The sequence below is a fragment of the Zalophus californianus genome, chromosome X (genome assembly GCF_009762305.2).
Source record: "Zalophus californianus isolate mZalCal1 chromosome X, mZalCal1.pri.v2, whole genome shotgun sequence".
NCBI lineage: Eukaryota > Metazoa > Chordata > Mammalia > Carnivora > Otariidae > Zalophus > Zalophus californianus.
This window is the reverse complement of record NC_045612.1, coordinates 112,931,925-112,937,366: the sequence shown is the minus strand read 5'-3', so window position 1 is coordinate 112,937,366 and position 5,442 is coordinate 112,931,925.

Genomic DNA, 5,442 nt, shown 5'->3' with positions numbered 1-5,442 from the left:
ATTACCATTCTAGAGAACCAAGTCACAAATCCAAGCTACAAATACCTCACATAGACTATTGTTAGCCTCCTAATTGGCCTGCCACCATCTATTCTTTGCTCCGTTAAATCCATTCTTCATAAAATCCAGATTCATTTTATTCTTGTAATGGACATCCACGTAATCAATTGGCAGGAGTGACCAGTGCTCCCCATTTATGCCCTCTGTAAAAATATACAACCCATGCCCATGGCGTACTGATTGCTCATTGCTAGTAGACTACTAACCAGGATGCTCACATATTTCTGCTCCTACCAGTTGAGCTGTATGTTTACTAAGAGTCTCTAACCAGTTTTTGTCAGTTTTTGAAATAATGACCCAATTTAATGAAGTATTATGTAAGTTGATGAAACATGAACACATTTATATTTCAGAGAATGTTTTTCTCTGAAAACCAGGTTGAATGCTTTGGGAAGACTCACTAAAGGCAGATGGCTATAAAGAATGTTGTTCAATTAAGTATGAGTGAGAAATCCGCAAAAGACCTTGTAAAATAAAACTCTAGAAGGATCTGGCACTCAGAATGCTTTGCAAGTGTCTTTTAGTTCTTTCTTAGAAGAAACTGAAATGGAAAGCCATAGACAATGCCTTAAAGATAAGAAAGAGGCCAAAGAAAGACACTCACCTAACCCATACTTAAAGACCAAGTGTTGAATCTTCATGGAGGGACTGGGGCATGAAGGCACATTTCAAATAAAATGTTAAAGGTATCCATGTGTCATTTTTAATGATTCTCATTTTCTGGAGCTTTTTCAACCAACTGCCTAATTTTCTGTATGGATTACATACCATACTTTGAACTTATTATTTTTTTTAGAAGATTTTATTTATTCATTTGAGACACAGAGATAGAGAGAGAGAGAGAGAGAGAGAGAGAGAGCATGAGCAGGGAGAGAGGCAGAGGGAGAGGGAGAAGCAGGCTCCCCGCTGAGCCAGGAGCCCAATGTGGGGCTCGATCCCAGGACTCTGGGATCATGACCTGAGCCGAAGGCAGACACTTAGCTGACTGAGCCACCCAGGCACCCCCATACTTTGAACTTATCATGTAGATTCTTCTCTGTTGATCTTACATTATACACCAATGTCCTTAAAATGGCCAGTGAGGTCTGATCAAGGTGAACTGGGCTGACCTCATCTTGGAAACCTCAAGGTCATCTTGAAAGTCGCCTCCCCCTTCCGGCACCTGGTACTAGCCAGTGCCGTCTTTTCTCACGGGGAACTTCCCACGTGCTGTTCCTTCTGCTCTTCATCCCTCAGATCATTCCCTCCCTGATGAGGTCAAATCCCTGAGGTGAGTGCTTTGGCTACGTCACTTAATTTTCCATCATAGCTTTTAGCACAGTTGCAATTTTATATTTATTTTATGGTTACTTGACTAGAGTCCGCTGTATTAGTTTCCTAGGACTGATGAACAAATTACCACAATTTTCGTGGCTTAAAACAGTGGAATTGTATGGAATTGTATTCTCTCACAGTTCTGGAGGCCAGAAGTCACAAAGCAAGCTGTTGGCAGAACCATGCTCCCTCCAAAGGCTCTAAGGGAGAGCTCTTCCTTGCCTCTTCCAGCTTCTGGTGGCTCCTGGCCTTCATTGGCCTGCGGCTGCATCGTTCCAATCTCTGCCTCAGTCTTCACATGGCCCTCTTCCCTACGTCTCAAGAGTCTTCCTCTGGTCTCTCAGAAGGACACTGATTGGATTTAGGACATATTCACAAGTTTCAGGTGAACATAGCTTTTGGGGACCACTATTCAACACCCTGGATCTACTTGCCACACTAGACTCTAAGTTTCACAATGGCAGAAAGTTTATCAGTCTTTGCCTATTGCAATGCCGGACTTACGGTAGGGCATTTGTTGGGGAACAAATATTTATGCTTTGAAAGAATAAATGGATCTTCTGTGTAACTTTAATGGTAGTGTTGGATTACTGACAGGCTGATGTAGATAAGCTGATTACATTTTAAGTAAACAGAATTCATTCATCTCTCTAAAAAATTCTATTGCTCTGCAAAGTAAGTACCTGCTATTTTGTAAATGCACCAAGCCCTCTTTTTCTTTTTAAAGATTTATTTATTTATTTGACAGAGAGAGAGAGAGAGAGAGAGAGAGAGAGAGAGCCCAAGCAGGGGGAGTGGGAGAGGGAGAAGCAGGCTTCCCGCAGAGCAGGGAGCCCGATGTGGGCTCAATCCCAGGACCCTGGGATCGTGACCTGAGCCGAAGGCAGCCACTCGACTGATTGAGCCACCCAGGAACCCCCAAGCCCTCTTTTCAAATCAATTAGCCACCTACTTCATAATTCTTCTTAAAAATATTTATTTAAGTAATCTCTACACCCAGCGTGGGGCCCGAACTCACCACTCTGAGATCAAGAGTCATGCACTCTTCCGAATGAGCCAGCCAGATGCCCCTATAATTCTTTAAAATAAAGCTTTAAGATCTAAGATCAAATTTCTTCTGGTTTATTATAATTCATTTAAAATTTAAAACAGGGTCTGTTTACACTAGCCCAGTTAGCATTCAGTGTTGAAGGGAGAAGCATGGGGACAGCAAGAAGAGAAAAGGAGTGACAGGAGGCGATGCTAACAGCTAGGAACCACACTGTCTCACAAATGCAAATACCTTACAGCAAATGTCCTTTAAATACAGTATCTTAGACTTACCCATTTCGTGATAGTGATACAGCTTATTACGACTATTAGAGCTTCTAATAATACATGGAAGTTTCACTTAGGGACAGAGGGGAATAAATGTCAGTGATCCCAAACGACACCTTCCTCCCGAAAATTTGAAGCTCAGGCTACCCATTTTATGAAATTTTTTGTCTTGAGTTAAATGTGGCACAGCCAGGGTGATTTCAGCAGTGGATTTATACATCCTACAATTATAGAAAAATGTATTTATACTATAAGTTACTGGGCAGAAGCTGTGCCTGGTTTTCCAGACATCACTTGACGCTGTGGGGTGGAAGAGAACGAGAGAGGCGGCTCACAGAGGTGTCATTAGTGACCCCGTTCCGTGAAGCAGGTCCCTGGCAGGTGAGGTGAAGGCTGACTACAAGTCAGTCACTGGATCAAGGAGTCCTATCCTCTTCCTGATGAGAAGCAACAATCGATTTCTAGAAAGTTTTCTTTTGGCTGATGCATATGGGAGTGGGCTATTAAATTCTCTTCATTCCCAAGAGCTACAGAGAGGAGGCACTTGGAAACCAACCAGGAAAGGCTGTAATTTCCATTAGCAGATAATGACACCAGCAATTTAGCATTTCTTAAGCATCTAGGCGGTCCCGAGCACTTAACCTATATTATAGCAAATCCTCATAACAACCTGGTATGTTAGAGATTCCTAGGTTCAGTTTATAAACAGGGAAAGGCTCAGAGAAGTTAAGAAACTGGCTGTAAGTCACACAGCTAGCAGATGATGCTTAGGATGGGAATCCAGCCTGCCTGCCTCCAAGGCCATGTTCTCCACTTTGCCAAGCTGCTTCCCAAGGTTTGCTCTCTAAGGACAAGTGCTAGTGCTTTGGTGAGCGACTGCTAAGATAGTTTCAGATAGCACCTGGGTTTCTTGCTTTTCAAACTGAGTTATTTGCACCACAAAGGCAGACGTGGTCACATGCCAGGGTAAGCAGAACCACATGATAAACTCGATGCATCTTTAATGTCAAGTCATTCATGATGCATATTTTTTATAAAAATAAAAATGTTAACACGAAACGAGATACTGAAAATATATTTCCTCCTTTGGGAAACTGCTTGGGGCTCAACCATCAGATGCCAGGTACACAGAAAAAAGAAATCACATTCGTCCTCTACCTTTAGAAGGGCTTCTATAGGAAAGCTTAAGAAATACTGCAGGTGGGGCGCCTGGGTGGCTCAGTCATTGGGCATCTGCCTTCGGCTCAGGTCGTGATCCCAGGGTCCTGGGATTGAGCCCCGCATCGGGCTCCTTGCTCGGCAGAAGGCCTGCTTCTCCCTCTCCCACTCCCCCTGCCTGTGTTCCCTCTCTCACTGTGTCTCTCTCTGTCAAATAAATAAATAAAATCTTAAAAAAAAAAAAAAAGAAATACTGCAGGAATGTGGGAAAACTCAGTTGTGGGGGGCATATCAGTCAGGACGGCAGAACCACCCTAGGTCTTTCAGAGTGAATTGAATACAGGAAATGCTTTACAAGAATGTTGGCCATGCCCAGGGAACACGAGGGGAAGGGAGGAGACCCCAAGAGTAGAAACGGCAGGAAGTTACCCTACCCAGGAAGACTGGAGAAACCATTGCTAGGACTGGAGGAGCCAAAGGGAAGAGGTGCTGTTCCCACAGCCCAGGAGCACGCTCTTCGCTGAAATTGTTCCCACACTGCTGGTGCTCTGGGAATCCTGTCACTCCCGAAAACACTAAAGGCCACCCGAGCCTGCAGCTGCACGTGACGTCAGAGCTGCTACCATCGCCCTCACTTGCTGGCAGCTACCAGCCACTGTCCATCACCACATGTGCTGGAGAGATAGAAGGCCATCTCTGTGCCACAGACACCACCAGAAGCTGGAGAAAAATGTCTTCTCCCTTTCTTCCACCGTCCAATCTCCTCTCATTCTCTCCCATTGGCAGAACCCAACCAGAAGCCAACAGGCAAGGGAGTCTGGGAAAGGTAGTTTGCAGGTAGCCAGAGCCCTCCCACAAAGAGCTGAGTGAAGAAGGGTGGGAATGGTGCGATCAGGCGGTCAAGGGGCCATAGCCTGTTATGTTATTATTAATATAAACTATTTCCATGCAGGTTTTCCTTGTTATCTCTTCCCTATTCCCTATGGAAGTCAGGGCATATGTGTCGCATTAGAGAAAAGTAAATACAAGTATTCCTTGCTTTCCCAGATCTATTTGGATCTTGAGTTCAGATAGTGAGAGTATGGATAAACAAGTCCAGATAGTGAGGGGCATGAGGGGGATACCTATTTTTTTTTAATGGCCAGCCTTTATTAAATGCTCCAGTATCAAGCTTCACACAGAGAAGCATGGAAGTGCCAAAGACACCCATTGGATCCACTTCTAGGTCCAGCAAGCAATCCTGTGATGACTCTCTTGAGAATAATTTCCTTAGGGAAGGGTTGCACATACTGTACCCTACCGTTAATATGTATTATACAAAAAACAGGCTTTCCATGGGCCAATCCTTTCTTTTTGGTAAATGACATATATCACAGCCTACTTGTTCTTGGAGTTTGCATTGATTTTGTTTTCTACAGTTTCCTGAGATATAATTGATATATAACATTGTATAAGTGTATGGTATATATACAATGTGATGATGAGCTACGCATGCATAATGCAAACTGATTACCATGATAAACTTAGTTAACATATCCATCACCTCACATAGTTACCATTTGTTTCTGTGGTGAGAAATTTTAAGATTTTTCT